Genomic DNA, 20,790 nt, shown 5'->3' with positions numbered 1-20,790 from the left:
TTTCCCTTGTAAACACTGATTTAAAATGTTTGTTCATAATTTCTGCCATTTCCATTTCCTCAGTGTATTCAACTCCTCCTTGTCTTAATTTCTCCAAGTCTTGTTTGTTTTTCAGTTTATTGTTTACAAATCTGTAGAATAGTTTTGGTTGATCTTTACACTTTTCTATAACATCTTTTTCATATTTTCTTTTTTCCTCTCTGCACTTTTGTACATATTCATTTCTATAACCAGTATATATTTTTTCCATTTTTCAGGTCTTCTGTCTTTTTTCCATCTGGTCCAGGCTTTGTCTCTTTTGTCTTTTAACTCCCTACAACTTTTGTTGTACCAGCATTTTACATATTCTTTTTCTTGTTTTTGTCTTGGGACATACTTTTCCACTCCTTTTTTGTAAATTTTTGTCAAAATATTCCATTTCTCTTCCACTGATGTTTCTTCTTTGTATATTTCTTCCCAGTTTTCTTGTTGGAAGAATTCTCTTATTTTATCAAAGTTTGTTTTTTCATACATCATTCTTCCTCTTCTATATTGTTCATTTCTTTTCATATATTTTTCTTCATTAAGTTCCAGTTCAATCAATATGTGGTCACTTTTACCTATTGGTGTTTTATATTCAATCTTGTCCACTATTCTAGGTTCAGATGTAATTATTAAGTCTAGCCTCGATGGTTCTTCTTCATTTCTATACCTAGTGTTCTCTTGTATCCATTGTGTCATTGAATGGTCAGTAATCATCTCAAGTAGAGCATTTCCCCATGAGTCATCACCACTCTTTACTGTCATTTCTTCCCAGCAGATTTCTTTGCAATTAAAGTCGCCCATCATAACTATTCTTCCTCCGTCTTCCATTATTTTAGTTAATGCTATCTTTGTGTCCTCTAACATACTTTTATATTCACTCTCCTCCCATGAGGCTGTTTTCGGAGGCACATAATTGATCACAAATTTTCTGCTCTTCTTATCTCTGTCTTCCACTTCTATCATAATCATCTCTACTGTATTCTTTCCATATATGACACCTTTCACGTTTATATCCTTCTTAGTCAGGAACATAACTCCACCCCCTTGCTTTTTCTCTCTGTTTCTAATCCAATAATTGTATGCATCATGTCCTACACTGTTGGGTGGTAGTGGGCCTTTTAATTTTGTTTCTACAATTCCCATTATGTCCGGTTCTTTTTCTTTCAAATAATCATTCAGCTCATTCAATCCTGTTATTAATCCATCTATATTTGTGTAAGACACTCTTAGTTTTCTGCCACTTCCATTGTGTTCTCTGTTTCCCTTATGTTTTTCTTTTGTATGTCGAACTTCCTTAGTTTCATGTTCACTACTCTCCAATAGAATCTCTCTTTCTCTGACTCCGTTCTGTTCTCGTTTTTTGTCTTAGCTTCCAGTCTTTTCTGCTTTTCTTCCTCTCTTTCCTCTTTATTCATTTCTCTTTTTATCCATATCTTTTTGTATTGTTCACTTGTTGCTAGTTTCCCTGTTTTGGATAAGATATTCTCTGCCGTTGTTTGTGACTTGAATTTAATCTTAATTGGTCTGGTCTTGTCTGTGCTATACTTTCCGAGTCTAAATTTCTCTTCGATTTGTTTCATAATTCCTGGTTCATCTTCCTGAACTGATTCTAGTAATTGGCTTACTTTTTCATTTTCCTCTTTGATTCTTGTGGTTCTATCTGTGTTGTGTTTCTCTTCCATTCCTAATATAATTATACATTTCTTCTTGTCTGCTAAATCCCTTACTATATTTTCCTTTTGTCTCATCACTTTAATAACTGAGTCTTCAGTATGTTCTTTCAATTGCTGTTTGACTATGTCAGTGAATGAAACCTTATTTCCTTCTTGGGTTTTCTTCCAATTTTTACTTTCTTTAGCTATCGTTTCTCTGTTTTCTTTACTATTCTTCTTCAATTCCTCATTCTCCACCTTTACCTCTCTTAACTGTCTTTTTAGGTCTTCTATTTCATCAGTTAAGTTTTTATTCGCCTTTTCCAGTTCTTCCAATCTTTCAACCCTTTGTAAAATGGTGTTCATATGACCTAACCTACTCTCCAAGTCCTCGATCACCTTATCGACCTTCTCTTCTAGTCTTGTCTGTCGGGGGGGGGGGGTTGTGTCCCCCCCACCCTCTTTAAATCCCTTGAAAATATTCTCATCACTTTCTGCTATATTGCTCCTATCTATACCTCTAATCTTCACATTCCTATTAGACATGTCGTCATCATCCAACTCGTCTTGGGGTCGTTTGTCTACCTTTCGGCGGCCCGTCAGGGCCATTTCCTCCACCTCCTCATTACCTTCCATTTCCCCAGCAATCCCTCCCCCTCTCCTCTTTCCTTACTTTCCCACTACCCCACGAGCAATTTCCCCCACCCTGCAAATACAAAAAGGCACTTCTCTTTGCGTTGGGATCCACAATCTTCACTTTTCTTCAGAACGTTCTTCAAGCCGTCCGTTCGTTGAAAGTGTGTGTGTGTGTGTGTGTGTGTGTGTGTGTGTGTGTGTGTGTGTGTGTGTGTGTGTGTGTGTGTGTGTGTGTGTATGTATATATGTGTATATGTGTGCGGAAGAACCATCGAGGAGGGGGAGGGGCTGATGACCAAGCCTCACAACCTGATGACATTAGAGCCTCACAACCTTCCCGGCTCCCTTCCTGACCTCATACTCCGTGTATATATTCTTGTGTCCTTTTTCTTTTCTATGTACCCTGAGGATGTCTGAATAGACGAAAGCGCTTGGTCATCGGTTTTTCTTTTTCCTTGGTGGTTTTCCCGCATATTTAGAATCACGAGTTTATGTGATTTCTCATGTGTATATGTGTATGTATCGTACTAACATGTAACAAAAATAAATGAATAAAATAAAAATAATTCTTTCCTTAAAGGGAGAGCAATTCCCCATAAGCTTTGCTTCACGCTCTCCCTTTTCAACAAGCAATTTTGTAAAAAAAAAAAAAAAAAATGTATATATGTATGTATAAATTCTACTCTTCCTTTTCCTTTTCATTCAAAGAGTTCACTCTAAGAACCTCCCTACCTTTTGTCCCTTTCCTCTTTCTCCATCTATCCTCCACTCTCAACTTACCTTCCACCAAAAAATGATCTGATATTCCCCCACCCTCTCCCCTTAGCACATGTCCACTGCTTCTGACCCAGGGCAGTGGACAAGGTGCAGGGATGACCCGTCATCCAGGAGGTGCTAAGATGAGAGGGAGGGTGGAGGGGTGTGGAGTTTATTCAGGGATGGAATGGGTGAAAATGATTTTATGTCTTTTCCTTTTTGGCTACCCCCCTTGTAAGGGGGAAAAAGCCTTGGTATATGTATGTATGTATAAATTGTCTTTTATTTTGTTGAATAAATCTTAACTAAACTAAAACATTCATTTTAATATGAATGATGATAATATTACTTAGTGATACTTATTTGAAACTGAATTAATTTTTTTCTGGCTTTAGCAACGACCGCCATGTAATGTGACTTTTTTCTGTGACTTTTACTATCCAGAATAGTGACTTTTTTCTATTTTTTCCCCTATGGCTTTAATACTGGTCGCATCGTTCATTATAGCTTACATAACAAACTATAAATTCGTGTATGGTTCAAATTTAGTCTCCATGCTTAATTTCCCATTATCACGTTTATATTTGAATTCATGTATTGTGCCAGGTTGGGCACAAGCTTTATGCATCGATATGGAGAACTATAATTTTCCTTACATCCTTTACATTAGACACGTAGTTGTATTTGAGTGACATGTAAAAAATTATATTTCCTTGTGTGTTAATCGAACGTGTTTTTGTGTTGTTTTCATATATCCACATGCTACTGAATGATATATAAATATCAAGAAAATAAGTAATTATCGTACGTCAGGGAACGCTGTGCCTAAGCTGTTCAAAACATTTAAAAACTAAAGCTGTTGTTTAAAAAAACACTTAACTAGTAATCAGATAACAAATGGTACATCAAAATGTGACTTTTATTGGTAATTATGTTAATTATAATATACTTTACTCCAAAAGATACGTTTATACGGTGTAGAAAAAATTATACGCTCAAGTTTCAGCTTTCTTTTTGCGATAAGCCGATAATAATATAAAAAAGATATTTTTATATTTTACTGAATATGTTAGGGCATGGTATTCTTATATACATTCAAGAATAAAAAATTAGAACCAACATTTTGTCAAAGTTTGACAAGTATATCTTGCTATGAAAGTCTGCACACGCCCGAGAAAATGTATGCCCCGGTATGGCAACACTCCCATCATACACGGCAGTGTAGAAAACGCGTCTTCACGGTTCACAACTACACTCAGATGCTCAGACAGGCTAGATGGGTGTGCCCGTGCCGTTGAAGTTTGTCGTAGCTTTTAGAAAATGATATATTTTTTTTGTATTATACATAGTGCGTAATCACTATCAACATTTGACGCTGAGTTAAGACTTGTCATGTTACATGAAGGTTAGTTCGGTATCGGTAGAAAAAGATTGTTCAGTGACTGTAGGCACAGGTTTGTTGAAATCTGCTGCTTCTGCCTATCGGTAAGTACTGCAAACCTGATTCACTGATGCTATTTCTGTTTTTATCTGCATCTATGTTTTTCTTTCTTTTTCAGAGTGGTAATAGTAATTAGTTATTGATGATCTTATGAATATGCCCTGTAAGCCAGTGGGCGGGCACTGATCCAAGTATTCTGACCGTGTTGTTGCCCACTCGTATGTCAAGACCGAAATATATATATATATATATATATATATATATATATATACATATATATATATATATATATATATATATATATATATATATATATATATAAGACGATTAGTACTTCACCGCCGGTATTCAACCAGCTCGTATATTTTTCTATCGGAATGGAAATGAGGGGTAAAAAAAATAATGATCAACGTTCCTTTTTGGGTGAAGAATAGTCTTCAATAGTTACATGTATCATTAGTCATTATTATCATCAATATTATCATTATTATTATTATTTGCGGTCAAGAATGCTGGTGACCGGTAGCAATTGATGGACTCGGTCCCGAAATCCCTGGGCAGTGGAAGGAGGAGGGGGTGGTTGAGGGGCACGAAAATTCTCGTATACTGGGAAATTGGTGACGGTGGATAGCTGCGGTTTTGGAGCCAAGCTCCAAGAAATTTGGAACGCCGGCCGAGACCACGCACGTTCTCTTCAAGCCGAGCGTGTATTTTCGATTTCGAAGGACCAGAGAAATGTTTCTCAATAGAGGGGAGCAAACTCGTGCAAATCCCAACTGAGATTCATCAATTTTTATCTTCAATATTATGAAAATTCACAGTAATTCACTTATCAACTATCTGGGCAAGATATACGTATTTGGTTGTCCTACCTGGGTAGCCCTGCTAACACTATATAATAATACCTCTGATTATCCCTTTGGTCTCTCCTCTAATAGTGGTGATGTTTTCAAATGAGTGGATGCCCTCAGTTGAACAAGATGCTGTTGCTATTCTTGTATCTAGGGGCGGCGGGAACCATGCCTCTCCTTAGTTGAAAGGACTGAACAAGTGATAGGGGAGGGGAATCGCGCCCAAGTATTCAATTTCCCCGATTTCGTCGATCATTCCTCTTTATACACGTATTGAATCACTGGAGTCAGTTTGGCAATAAACCCCAACTGATCTTGTAGATTCTGATTTCGAGGCACGTCACGAAGCACAGTTCGGAGCACGTCACGAAACACACTTCTGGGCACGTCACGAAGCACATTTCTTGTTTCAGTAAATTTCCGGGACACTAAACACGAGTCACTGCAACGTGATTGCCAATAGCCATCGATAAGAATATTATGTTCATGTTCGTGTTCACTGTCGAGGATGCGAGGTCCTCAGACGTGTTCTTTTGGAGAGTAAGGCGTGCCTTCTCCTACTGTGAGGACATGATGCCTATTGTGTGATACTATGGGCACTAAGCATGAGGTCCAATGCACTGTTTTTCGGTAGACACTTTTCCAATCGTTAAATTGCGAGAGGAATGCAACGTCACGTCTGGGCAGAAGTTGAGGCATTTCTAATAGTCTTGTGAGGTAGTTACTAGTTACGAGAAAGGGATACATGATCCTAACTAGCCTAATTAAGACTAGCATAAACGAGAAGTGGCAAGCGCGGTGGGGAGGTAAGCGGAACAATTGAGAAACAAAATCAAAGGGTAATACATGAGTAAAATATACCAATCCTAATCTCAAAGTAATTTACAAGGATACAAAAATGTAATATGGTAAATTAGTTAAACTGAGAAGTTGAGACACTTCAATCTTAACATTATAACATCTGAGATGACATCGATCATGAGCTAACGAAGATATCTTGGAAGACAAGGAGGAAGATTCGTGAGTAAATAGAAGATACTTAAACTCGATAAGGCACTGTAACCATTTAGCGCTAAACTCGCACAACATTCACTGTGGGGAAGAGGGAGGGAAAATACCAAGAAGTAGTTACTAGAGGCCTTAAGACTTCCAGCGATTCTATAGAGCGAAGGAAAGTAATAGCCAAAGGGGCTGAAAAGAGACGAGAAAATGGGAAGAACTAGGCAGTGTGTCACAACGCCAAAGTTGTGACAGACTCCATCATTAATGCAAGCATAGACCTATAAGACTGTGGACAAAGAAATAACGGATATAAGGGTGATAAAGACAAGTAGATAAACTACTAACCCCAACACCAAAATCCGCTTCATCACAAACTACAAAAACACAACCTGAGGAAGATGTGTGTCTCCCTACTTTAGTGTGTCATTGTCATCAGTTTGCCTCGTCGACGAGTGTCAGCCAGCTATCCCCGCTGACCATTTCGAAAACATAGTCTTAGCACCTCCAGAATGACACCATTAAGAAAGAAACGCAGGGAATACAATACAACACCGACCTTACTAGACATACAGGGTGGTCCGAATGTCTTGTTACCCCTACTAATAGAAGTATAAGTAATAAAGTAATACAAAACTCATGTCCTGGGTTCAGGCTGCTTGCAAGTGTATGGGCACATGAGCGTGTGCATTCAGGCAAGAGCATGGACTTCGCTGAAAGATTCGGCAAACCAGTTCCTCCGAAGATGATACTGCGATGGGAACATTTTGTTTCAGTGTTCTTATTTCTATTGTTCTTACAGTAAATAAGCTGAATCCAGGACATGTATTTTGTATTAATGTAATACTTGTACCTCTATTGGTAGGGATAACAAGACATTCTGATCACCTTGTACATTAAACGAGAACATGCAGTTGTGTTTATCTGCCCAGAGAAACACCTCATGATGATCATAGCCGGTGGAAGGAATTGCGAGGCCCAATGAAAATAAGGAATATGATTTTTTTTTTTTTTTAAATTCTTTAATATAAGTTAAGGCCTGGGAGCCCAAACTTTTCCACGCGGAGCGTACCTTGAGGCGAGGGGCTACACACACACACACACACACACACACACACACACACACACACACACACACACACACACACACACACACACACACACACACACACACACACACACACACACACACACACACACACACACACACATATATATATATATATATATATGTGTGTGTGTGTGTGTGTAGGTTATGTTACTCTACATTTGGAATTGGTGGTGAATGAAACTCAGGCGGAGTTCTTGGCTTTAATTCTTCTGGTTCAGTTCTGTTCTACACAATACACAGGAAGCCCTCAGAAAAGCTCGGAGGGTTGCCAGAAACATTCTATCAACATAATTACAAAGATTGCCAATTTATGAAATAAGGAGGCTGTTGCCATATCTGACCTGAGCGTCTAGAATCATTTGTTATCAATTAAAAGGGGAGGTTGTCAAGAAAGGTCAGTTAGCTTGGTTGCCGAACACTGGAAAGTCCCTTGGGAGACGGTAGTCTTGATTGACACAACCATCTCGTAGCTTATGTGTGCGTGTATGTGCACGCTAGTATCGAAGTGTTGAATACATTGAATACATGGATGTTAACATGGCTCAGGCAAGAATATACATTCTATGAACTTGTTGCTCGATTTCTAAGATTATATAGCGGGGAAGGGTAACTGGAGGTTTTGGTTGAGAGGATTGTTGATGGTCCTCTATTGCGGGAATAGTGTGATTCCGGTAAGGAACGGGCTCTCTGTCGAGGCCGCGGGGCACAAGTTTGATATGGTCTCTATGCAAGACAGTCTCCGTAAGATCGTGCAAACAGAGTGCTTTAACTTTGTTCACTGACTCATGTCCAATGATACGATAGGGTCCAGAGGATTTAAGGGAGAACTTCGAGGTGGGGATGTGGTTAAGGGGGTAAACAATGTCTCCAATTTCAAGATTGCAAGCTCCTACTGATCTGTTACGCAAGTGGACCATTTCGTCCTAAGATGAGTATTATGTATTCTTTTGAAAAAATTATTGAAATCTGCTACTTTGACCTTTACGTAATCATTGAAGTTGTAAATGGGGGGTAATTCTGAAAGAAGATCATAAGGGAGCCATTTGTCTGGGCCAAAAAAGGACAAAATGAGGAAATTCCGATATTGACTTATTAATGGAGCCATTTATGCAACGTTGAATCATGGAGACATGTTCATCCCAAGAAGTGGTGGAGATCAGAAGCAAGATGTCGTAAAACATTGATAATCTTTATATTCTGGCGTTCACCTAGGCCATTTGAACTAAGGTGATAAGCAGTAGTGTTGCATTTCTTGATTTGAAAGTATTTACAGATTAGCGAAAGAATGTCATTGTTGAATTCAGTCCCGTTGTCCGAAATCAGTTTTGGGCGTAGTGAATGGGCATATGAGTTTGTCAATAAGGGTCTTTGCTACGTGTTGTGCTGTTTTGTCTGATAGTGGTGAAAGAATACAGAATCGTGAGAAATGGTTGACACAGACAGAGATACTGGTTTCCGGTATGTGTAAATGGTAACTTGAAAAGATCAAGAGTGACTGTGTCGAATGGTTTAGAATAGCGCTTTTCAAACTGTGGGTCTCGACCCGTCAGTGGGTCGTGTGAAAAATAAAATGGGCCGTGACAAAAAAAGAAAGGAAATAGAAATACGCAAGTGAGAGCAAGGCGGAGGAGGAGGAGGAAAAGATGATGAAAAATTAACGTTTCCTGAAACATCTATCTTATTTCTTTCTTTCCCTCTCCCTTTCCCCTTCTTTCCCCCCCCCCTCTCTCTCTCTCTCTCTCTCTCTCTCTCTCTCTCTCTCTCTCTCTCTCTCTCTCTCTATATATATATATATATATATATATATATATATATATATATATATATATATATATATATTTATGTATATAAAAGAAGGTTGTTCAAATATTGGAACAACCTGATTTGATGAGTGACGATTGAATAGCTAGTCGACAGTTCCGATCCAGACATATTTTTTATTTTTCCCTGTCTTTACTAATTTCATATGTTTACCTTTTATATTCCTGTCAGTCTAATAATTTTTTAGTGAACGCAGACTTACTCTCCGCACTCTTAGATATCGTACCATATCTAGTTGTATATATATATATATATATGTGTGTATATATATATATATATATATATATACATATATATATATATTTCTGTCTTCACAGTTCAAAGTGTGAACATAATCATTCATGATTCACCAGTCGGCCAGATACCATTACACAGGGGAACACTTTTTCAGTAACTTTAAGTTGCATTGGATATTTCAACGAATTTTGAAAGAGTTTTAGGCGCTGATTTCAAATCTGAAATTAGTTTTTCTCTACAAACTCTAGTTTGTATGCAATTTGAGGTTAATGAAATTGTACATATGTGAACTTGCGTAAACCATGTATAAGCATTTTAACGTCCATATATATAGATAGCTTCTAATATTTTGATCATTCTTCTTTTGCTTCAGTTCAAACATGGCTTCCAGAATGAGACATCATTGCAGAAACAAGCCTGATGCCTTCTGCTACATATGTGGATGCTACACACTCAATCGTCAGAGACGTAACATATCCTCGTTCGTCAAGCGTGCCTACAAGGCATATTTTGAAGTTCATCTTGGTGATCAAGACAAGCAATGGGCTCCTCATGTTGTGTGCCACAATTGTGAGGAAATGCTTCGAGACTGGACCAAAGGAAAACGCAAAGGTCTGCCTTTTGGAGTTCCAATGATTTGGCGCGAACCCACCAACCATGTAACTGACTGTTATTTCTGCATGGTAAACACAACGGGTGTTGGGAAGAAAAACCGACATAAGATTACGTATCCGAACATTCCCTCAGCTATTCGGCCTGTTCCGCACTCTGAAGAAGTACCTGTTCCAGTTTTCAAAGGCTTGCCTTCATTGGACGATAAAGACATTGGACATGATACAAGCCAGCAAGACAGTTGTGACAGTGAATTGTCAGAAAAGTGTTTACAATCGGAGGACTGTTCTTCAGACACTGAACCTTTCCCCGTCCCTAAGCCTCTTCCCCAGGCTGAACTGAATGATTTAGTGCGGGATTTAGGTCTTTCAAAGAAAGCAGCAGAGCTTTTGGCATCAAGATTACAAGGCAGAAATCTTGTTGATCACTCTGTTAAAGTATCATATTTCAGAAAGCGTGACCAGCTTTTTGTGACCTTTTCAAAAGACAGACAGTTTGTTTACTGCCATGACATCCCAGGGCTTCTCAAAGAACTGGGTGTACCTTACTATAGTCCTGCTGAATGGAGACTCTTTTTAGACAGTTCAAAACGCAGTCTAAAGTGTGTTCTTTTACATAATGGCAATGTTTATGGAGCAGTACCTGTCGGTCACTCAGTGCATTTGCGGGAAGACTATGATGATATGAGAATGGTCATGGACTTATTAAAGTATCATGAGCACAATTGGATAATTTGTGTAGACTTAAAGATGGTCAACTTTCTTCTTGGACAACAGAAAGGTTTCACCAAGTTTCCATGTTTCCTCTGTATGTGGGACAGCCGAGCACGAGACAGACATTGGGTCCAGAAGGACTGGCCTATTCGTGACACCCTTGAAGCAGGCATGCCAAATATCATACAAGACCCAATTGTAAACAGAGATAAGATCATCTTTCCTCTTCACATCAAATTAGGTTTGATGAAACAATTTGTCAAGGCACTGGAAACCGAAGGTGAATGTTTCCAACACATCATCACAGTTTTACCAGGGTTATCATTTGAGAAGATCAAAGCAGGCGTGTTTGATGGCCCACAGATTCGAACCCTAATTCGTGATGATCAGTTTGTTGCTAAGATGACCGCTTTAGAAAGGGCAGCATGGTTATCCTTTGTGGCAGTCGTTCAGAACTTCCTTGGAAACAATAAGGCGGAGAACTACAGTGAACTTGTGAACAGAATGCTCCTCGCTTTTCGTGATCTCGGGTGCAACATGAGCATCAAGCTTCATTTTTTGAACAGCCACCTTGATCAGTTCCCTGACAACCTGGGGGCTGTGAGTGACGAACAAGGAGAACGATTCCACCAAGACCTAAAGATCATGGAAGAACGCTACCAAGGGCGCTGGGACAAAAGTATGATGGCTGACTACTGCTGGAGCATTAAACGAAATTGCCCAGATGAAATGTACAAACGCAAAAGTTACAAACGCAAATTCCTGCCTGAAAAAAAATACACAAAGAAATTGATAAGCTTCCATCAGCTGTGGTGATGTTCTGAAGGATGCTAATCTAACTTTGGGATAGATGTTCTGTTAATGTTCTGTTTCTTTTGCCTTAATAAATGTACAGAAATGGCTTTCATACTGTTTTAAGATTCAAGTGAACAAAAGAATTGTGGCTGATATTGCAATTTCCTATAATAACGAAAATTTAAAAAATAAATAAAAATGTCAAATTGCATAAAATCTGTAGCTTGCAGACAAAACCCGACTTCAGATTTGAAATCAGCACACTCAAGTTGACTAGAAAAGTCTTTTTTTAAATGCAACAAAATGAGTGTTCCCCAGTGTTATCAGTTGCTTCATCTTCGTCGATAGCAGACCTAGTTAACCTTGGAATTTATAGATCTTCTCACCCTGAAGAAGCCTCCGTGAGAGGCGAAAAGACTTAAGTTTTCGGTGTTTGTGTCAACAGCTTTTGTACTGTTACATTGTGTTATTATAACCATTGGCATTCAGCAGCGCCTTTTACTGCACCTCTTCTCCATGATTTTGAAATCATGAATGATTATGTTCACACTTTGAACTGTGAAGACAGAAAAATATTCTTCAAACTGAAGAATTTGAATCTTAAGATAGCCAAAGCTATTAGCGCAGTTGACTTCAATCAAAATTGTCTACGTGAAAACCTGTGCCCTAGAAATATATATATATATATATATATATATATATATATATATATATATATATATAATCAAATCAAATCAGCCATCCTGAGTCCACTGCTGACAATAGATATAGGGCTTCACCGAATATAAGGTGACACCAAAGAAATATCTCACCGGAAACCTTTTTGGCAAGAAGGTGAGATTACTGCCAACCCCCCTTCATAACCAACATGAATATACTGTATATATATATAATATATATATATATATGTGTGTGTGTGTGTTTATATATAAACACACATTATTATACATGTGTATATATGTATATATATATTATATATATATATATATATATATATGTGTGTGTGTGTTTGTGTATATATATCTATATAATATTACACCTGTGGATCGCAGTAAAAAAAAAAAAAAGTTTGAAAACGCTGGTTTAGAAGGTGTAGGGTAAGTTAGGATTGGAACATGACCGCTGATATGACCTTTGTGAATCGCGCAAGTGTGGCAAGCGTCAATGTAAGCGTGTATATCCTTCCTCATGGTTAACCAGAAATAGTGCAATCTGGCTTGTGAAACGCATTTATCCTTGCCAGGGTGTGCAGCAATAGGTGAATCGTGTATAAGCTTCAAAAACTTTTGGGATGAGGTCTGTGGGGACTACAAGTTGAAACACTGATCTGTTAGGTTCATGTTTGTTAGTGTTGCTTTGTGATACAGAATGTCATCCACTAACGTGTAATTGTCGATATCAGGAGGAAAGTTTTCTGTGTCAGTTGTGTCTGCAGATTCGAGGAAGTATATGACACGTTTCCAAAGAGGGTCTGATTTCTGCACTGCGGTAACGCGCGTTTGTGTAATGTTTACTGAAAAATTATTCTGAGTGATAGTCGCAATATGGTGACTGAGAGCGTCTGCAACTAGATTCGCTTTACCTTGAACAAAATAAAAGGTGGGCATGAATTCTTGTATGGTAAGGAACTAGCGGACAAGTTTCCCAGATAGCCTTTTCCCTTGAAGATGTGTAAGATTGGTTGATGATCTGTGTATATGTATATCTCGTAACCAAGGATGATCTCTTTGAAATGTTTGAGTGCGTAAATGACTGCTAATGCTTCAATGTCTGTGACTGAGTAATTTCGCTCGTGTTTGTTGAGTGTGCGACTCGCATAGGCAATTGGTCTGAGTTTTGTGCCGTGGTGTTGCATGAGGACTGCGCCAAGTCCTGTGTAGGACGCATCAGTGTAAATTGTGAAAGGAAGCTTGTGGTTTGGGAAGGCAAGGACAGGTGCCGTGGTTAAGGCTTTCTTTAAGTCATTAAAGGCTTTCTCTTGGTCAGGTGTCCAAATGAAGGGTGTACCATGACAGAACATGACAAACCAAGGAATGAACGTATGTGTTCTACAGAAGTAGGGCGTGGAAAATCTATTACTGCCTTGACTTTGTCCTGCGAGGTTAAAATTACTTGTGAACTAAGGACATGCCCTAGGAAGTGTTTCATTCTTCCGTCACTGGTCATCTTTACTCCTAAGTATTTAATATCTTTGACACTCTCTATGTCCATCCCCACAATCTGTACCCTTTCTGGCATATTAGACTCTCTTGCTATCTTCATTACCTTTGCCTTGCTCTCATTGATCTCGAGTCCAACACTTTCTGCAGCTTCTCTAAAGAGCGCCGCCAGGTTTTCCATTTCTACTTGATTCTCTATTATGATGTCAACGTCGTCAGCATATGCTAATAGTTTTATGGTTATATCTTCCAATTTTATTCCTTATTATTAATAATAATAATAATAATAATAACGATAATAATAATAATAATAATAATAATAATAATAATGATAATGATAATAACAACAATAATAATAATGATAATAACAATAATAATAATAAATATGATAATAACAATAATAATTATAATAATAATAACAATAATGATGATAATAATAATGCTAATAATAATGATAATAATAATAATGATAATAATAATAATAATGATAATAATAATAATAATAATAATAATAATAATAATAATAATAATAATAATAATAATAATGATAATAATAATGATACAAATAATAGTAACAATAACAACAACAACAATAATGATAATAATAATAATAATGATAATAATAATAATAATAATAATAATAATGATAATGATAATAATAATAACAACAAAACTCTTCCTCCGACTCATTACATTCCAACACCACCACCATTTGTAAACTTGGACCTACATTCCCCACATCATCTCCTTCCTCCTCGTCCTCCTCCTCTTCCTCAGCCACCATAAACACAGAGCCCACCATCCTTCCTCCCAAATTGGCGAATACCCAAAGAGGATCTTTTTTTACATCCAAGAACACACACATTCTTACATTCAACATCCTCCTTCGTTCACATCCAATCGTCTAATATCTAAAACAGACTTCTTAATATGCTCCCTTGTACGTACACAGTACCCTATTATCTAATCAAGATGAATTCCAGCACACTGTGTCACTGTTATTATCAAAGCTGGGGCACAATCTTTCCAAAATATGCTTCTTATCCTCCTCTACTCCTCCACCACAGCCCCAACGGCCATCATCACAAGGGTAGATGGATCTACAATGAGAGCTCGCCTACGCCATGTTAGGCCTATAGACAGAGCTTTATCACCACCCCTTGGGGTCCTCCATAGGACTAATCTGCCCTTGCCCCCCTCCACAAAGTCACAGACAACTGGTCTCACAAGTAAACGGTTGAGTCTAATCCCCCTTGGCATCCGAAGGTTTGTCCCTCAAGAACTACGAAGAGGAAAAGAACGAGAGAAAAAAAAAACATCTCAAGAAATAATATGATACACTTTCTCCCAACTGGAGATCTAATCATCTTTGAAACTCGTTCTTCGAAGGAGGTGATCCGTAACTGCCTCAGTCCTCTCCACAAAACATTTCAACACAAAACGAAAGAAACAAATAAATGCGTTACTTTTATATACGTTTATGTTATAAAAGAATTACAGAATAACTTTTTTTTTTCAGATTTACTCTTGGGAAAAATCTTCACAGAAACACCGTCAGTTTTTGTTGAAAATAACTAAAATCTTTCTGCGGTCACATTTCACGGGTAGTTTCCCAACAGTGAATAACTGTCGTAAGTCAAAGGAAGCACTGAACATAACATAAGAACATAAGAATAAAGGAGACTGCAAAAGACCATAAGGCCTACACTAGGCAGCTCCGTATCCATCACCACCTGTCATCCCCATCCATAAAGTTGTCTAATCGTTTTTTAAAACAACTGATAGTTTCAGCGCTTACTACATGGTTACTAAGTTTATTCCATTCATCGACCATCCTATTAGTAAACCAATTCTTGCCTATTTCCTTCTTAAATCTAAATTTGTCCAGTTTATACCCATTACTGCGAGTCCTGCCCTGTTGTTTTATTATGATGACCTTGTTTGCATCACCCTTGTTATAGCCTTTGATCCACTTGAACACTTCTATTAGATCACCCCGCACTCTGCGTCTTTCCAGAGAGTGTAAGTTTAGGTGCCTAAGCCTCTCTTCGTAAGGCAAATTTCCGAGTCCTTGTATCATTTTGGTCATTCTTCTCTGTACTGATTCTAGTGAATTTATGTCCATTCTGTAGGAATAAGGGAAGAAGCGCTGGTGAAAGAGCCCATAATAACAACCATTCCATGTGTGTGTGTGTATTTACCTAGTTGTATTTACCTAGTTGTATTTTACGGGAAGGGGAGCTATGCTCGTGAGGTCCCGTCTTCATATCTCATTTTATCTAAACTATTTTTAAATTCATGTATTGTTTTTGCACACACCACTTTCTCATCTAACTTGTTCCAACTGTCTATTGCTCTGTGAGGAAAGCTGTTCTTTTTCAAATCTCTTCTATAGTTGTCTTTTTTTATTTTCTTTCCGTGTCCTCTTGTATTTCTGTCATCCCATTTTATCAGATTCTCTCTATCAGTAATTTCTATGCCTTTCATGATTCTGTAAATAGCTATCAAATCTCCTCTCTCTCTTCTTTGCTCTAGTGTCTGTAGTTTAAGTTTTTGTAGTCTCTCTTCATATGATAGTTTTGAGAGTGTTGGTGCCAGTTTAGTAATTGCTCTTTGTATTCTTTCAAGTTTTTTTATACATTTTTTTGTACTTGGTGACCATATCGTTGCTGCATATTCCAATCTTGGTCTTATCAGGGTGATTAGGATTTTCCTCACCATTTCTTCATCCATGTATGTAAATGCCACTTTGATTGTTCTTATTAAATTATAAGTTTCTCCAAAAATCTTATTTATATGTTTCTCAGGTGACATATTATTCATAACAATGACTCCCAGGTCCCTCTCATTTTCTACTCTTTTTATTCCTTCTTCTCCCAAATTATATGATCCTGTTATTCTGTTTTTGCTTTTTCCAAATTCCATTATACTACACTTTTTTGTATTGAACTCCATCTCCCACTTCCTACTCCATTCTTGTACTTTATTTAGATCTCTCTGTAGTGATTCACAATCCTCTTCAGTTTTCACTCTTTTCAGTAATTTTGCATCATCTGCAAAGAAGCTCATATAGCTTTCAATTCCTTCATCCATATCATTAATATATATAGCAAACATTATTGGGGCCAGAACTGTTCCCTGCGGGACACCGCTTATTACTTCATTCCATTTTGAGTGCTGATCTCTTATCACTACTCGCATTTTTCTTTCTTGCAAAAAGTCTTCCATCCAATTTAGCAATTTACCTTGTATTCCTCCTTCATATTCTAATTTCTTAAGCAACTTCTTATGTGGTACTTTGTCAAAAGCTTTTTTTAGGTCTAGAAATGCACAATCAGCCCATCCATCTCTTTCTTGTATTATATCTATTAGTCTTGAATAGAAACATATTAAATTGGTGACGCATGATCGTCCTTGTCTGAATCCAAATTGCCTTGGATTTAGTACGTTGTTTTTTTCCAAGTATTTTACCCATCTACTTTTGATAATTCTTTCACAAATTTTTGCTATTGTACTTGTTAGAGAGACTGGTCTATAGTTGGTAGGTTCTTCTTTATTTCCTCCTTTATATATAGGTACTATATTTGCTTTTTTTCCAATCTTCTGGAACTTTTCCTTCTTTTAAGGAACTGCTTATTATGCTATGTATTTTGTCTGCCAGTTCATTCCTGCATTCTTTCAGAATCCAGTTTGCTATTTCATCTGGTCCATGCGATTTTCTGACATCAAAATTACCCAAGTGTGTCAATATTTCATTCTTTGTTACTTCTATTTCTTCCATAGGGGGGACTTTTTCTTTCCACTCAATCTCTTCAGGTTGTATATTTTCCCTTGTAAACACTGATTTAAAATGTTTGTTCATAATTTCTGCCATTTCCATTTCCTCAGTGTATTCAACTCCTCCTTGTCTTAATTTCTCCAAGTCTTGTTTGTTTTTCAGTTTATTGTTTACAAATCTGTAGAATAGTTTTGGTTGATCTTTACACTTTTCTATAACATCTTTTTCATATTTTCTTTTTTCCTCTCTGCACTTTTGTACATATTCATTTCTATAACCAGTATATATTTTCCATTTTTCAGGTCTTCTGTCTTTTTTCCATCTGGTCCAGGCTTTGTCTCTTTTGTCTTTTAACTCCCTACAACTTTTGTTGTACCAGCATTTTACATATTCTTTTTCTTGTTTTTGTCTTGGGACATACTTTTCCACTCCTTTTTTGTAAATTTTTGTCAAAATATTCCATTTCTCTTCCACTGATGTTTCTTCTTTGTATATTTCTTCCCAGTTTTCTTGTTGGAAGAATTCTCTTATTTTATCAAAGTTTGTTTTTTCATACATCATTCTTCCTCTTCTATATTGTTCATTTCTTTTCATATATTTTTCTTCATTAAGTTCCAGTTCAATCAATATGTGGTCACTTTTACCTATTGGTGTTTTATATTCAATCTTGTCCACTATTCTAGGTTCAGATGTAATTATTAAGTCTAGCCTCGATGGTTCTTCTTCATTTCTATACCTAGTGTTCTCTTGTATCCATTGTGTCATTGAATGGTCAGTAATCATCTCAAGTAGAGCATTTCCCCATGAGTCATCACCACTCTTTACTGTCATTTCTTCCCAGCAGATTTCTTTGCAATTAAAGTCGCCCATCATAACTATTCTTCCTCCGTCTTCCATTATTTTAGTTAATGCTATCTTTGTGTCCTTTAACATACTTTTATATTCACTCTCCTCCCATGAGGCTGTTTTCGGAGGCACATAATTGATCACAAATTTTCTGCTCTTCTTATCTCTGTCTTCCACTTCTATCATAATCATCTCTACTGTATTCTTTCCATATATGACACCTTTCACGTTTATATCCTTCTTAGTCAGGAACATAACTCCACCCCCTTGCTTTTTCTCTCTGTTTCTAATCCAATAATTGTATGCATCATGTCCTACACTGTTGGGTGGTAGTGGGCCTTTTAATTTTGTTTCTACAATTCCCATTATGTCCGGTTCTTTTTCTTTCAAATAATCATTCAGCTCATTCAATCCTGTTATTAATCCATCTATATTTGTGTAAGACACTCTTAGTTTTCTGCCACTTCCATTGTGTTCTCTGTTTCCCTTATGTTTTTCTTTTGTATGTCGAACTTCCTTAGTTTCATGTTCACTACTCTCCAATAGAATCTCTCTTTCTCTGACTCCGTTCTGTTCTCGTTTTTTGTCTTAGCTTCCAGTCTTTTCTGCTTTTCTTCCTCTCTTTCCTCTTTATTCATTTCTCTTTTTATCCATATCTTTTTGTATTGTTCACTTGTTGCTAGTTTCCCTGTTTTGGATAAGATATTCTCTGCCGTTGTTTGTGACTTGAATTTAATCTTAATTGGTCTGGTCTTGTCTGTGCTATACTTTCCGAGTCTAAATTTCTCTTCGATTTGTTTCATAATTCCTGGTTCATCTTCCTGAACTGATTCTAGTAATTGGCTTACTTTTTCATTTTCCTCTTTGATTCTTGTGGTTCTATCTGTGTTGTGTTTCTCTTCCATTCCTAATATAATTATACATTTCTTCTTGTCTGCTAAATCCCTTACTATATTTTCCTTTTGTCTCATCACTTTAATAACTGAGTCTTCAGTATGTTCTTTCAATTGCTGTTTGACTATGTCAGTGAATGAAACCTTATTTCCTTCTTGGGTTTTCTTCCAATTTTTACTTTCTTTAGCTATCGTTTCTCTGTTTTCTTTACTATTCTTCTTCAATTCCTCATTCTCCACCTTTACCTCTCTTAACTGTCTTTTTAGGTCTTCTATTTCATCAGTTAAGTTTTTATTCGCCTTTTCCAGTTCTTCCAATCTTTCAACCCTTTGTAAAATGGTGTTCATATGACCTAACCTACTCTCCAAGTCCTCGATCACCTTATCGACCTTCTCTTCTAGTCTTGTCAGTCGGGGGGGGGGGGGTTGTGTCCCCCCCACCCTCTTTAAATCCCTTGAAAATATTCTCATCACTTTCTGCTATATTGCTCCTATCTATACCTCTAATCTTCACATTCCTATTAGACATGTCGTCATCATCCAACTCGTCTTGGGGTCGTTTGTCTACCTTTCGGCGGCCCGTCAGGGCCATTTCCTCCACCTCCTCATTACCTTCCATTTCCCCAGCAATCCCTCCCCCTCTCCTCTTTCCTTACTTTCCCACTACCCCACGAGCAATTTCCCCCCACCCTGCAAATACAAAAAGGCACTTCTCTTTGCGTTGGGATCCACAATCTTCACTTTTCTTCAGAACGTTCTTCAAGCCGTCCGTTCGTTGAAAGTGTGTGTGTGTGTGTGTGTGTGTGTGTGTGTGTGTGTGTGTGTGTGTGTGTGTGTGTGTGTGTGTGTGTGTGTGTGTGTGTGTGTGTGTATGTATATATGTGTATATGTGTGCGGAAGAACCATCGAGGAGGGGGAGGGGCTGATGACCAAGCCTCACAACCTGATGACATTAGAGCCTCACAACCTTCCCGGCTCCCTTCCTGACCTCATACTCCGTGTATATATTCTTGTGTCCTTTTTCTTTTCTATGTACCCTGAGGATGTCTGAATAGACGAAAGCGCTAGGTCATCGGTTTTTCTTTTTCCTTGGTGGTTTTCCCGCATATTTAGAATCACGAGTTTATGTGATTTCTCATGTGTATATGTGTATGTATCGTACTAACATGTAACAAAAATAAATGAATAAAATAAAAATAATTCTTTCCTTAAAGGGAGAGCAATTCCCCACAAGCTTTGCTTCACGCTCTCCCTTTTCAACAAGCAATTTTGTAAAAAAAAAAATTGTATATATGTATGTATAAATTCTACTCTTCCTTTTCCTTTTCATTCAAAGAGTTCACTCTAAGAACCTCCCTACCTTTTGTCCCTTTCCTCTTTCTCCATCTATCCTCCACTTTCAACTTACCTTCCACCAAAAAATGATCTGATATTCCCCCACCCTCTCCCCTTAGCACATGTCCACT

The 20,790-nt window shown here is 37.5% G+C and overlaps 1 protein-coding gene across 1 annotated transcript in view; it reads left to right on the top strand.

The window, feature by feature from the left end:
* Positions 1-4,315: 4,315 nt before the first annotated feature.
* Positions 4,316-20,790, top strand: part of LOC143022944 (uncharacterized) — an 89,668-nt gene continuing 73,193 nt past the window's right edge. Inside the window, exon 1 of the mRNA XM_076181363.1 lies at positions 4,316-4,553. The gene's annotated coding sequence lies outside the window, so the exon portion shown is untranslated. The remainder of the gene's footprint in view (positions 4,554-20,790) is intronic.

Source organism: Oratosquilla oratoria, unplaced genomic scaffold (genome assembly GCF_046742065.1).
Source record: "Oratosquilla oratoria isolate Oo_2021 unplaced genomic scaffold, ASM4674206v1 SCAFFOLD238, whole genome shotgun sequence".
Lineage (NCBI taxonomy): Eukaryota > Metazoa > Arthropoda > Malacostraca > Stomatopoda > Squillidae > Oratosquilla > Oratosquilla oratoria.
Note: the sequence above shows the minus strand (reverse complement) of the source record. Positions and strands in the feature narration are given on the sequence as shown.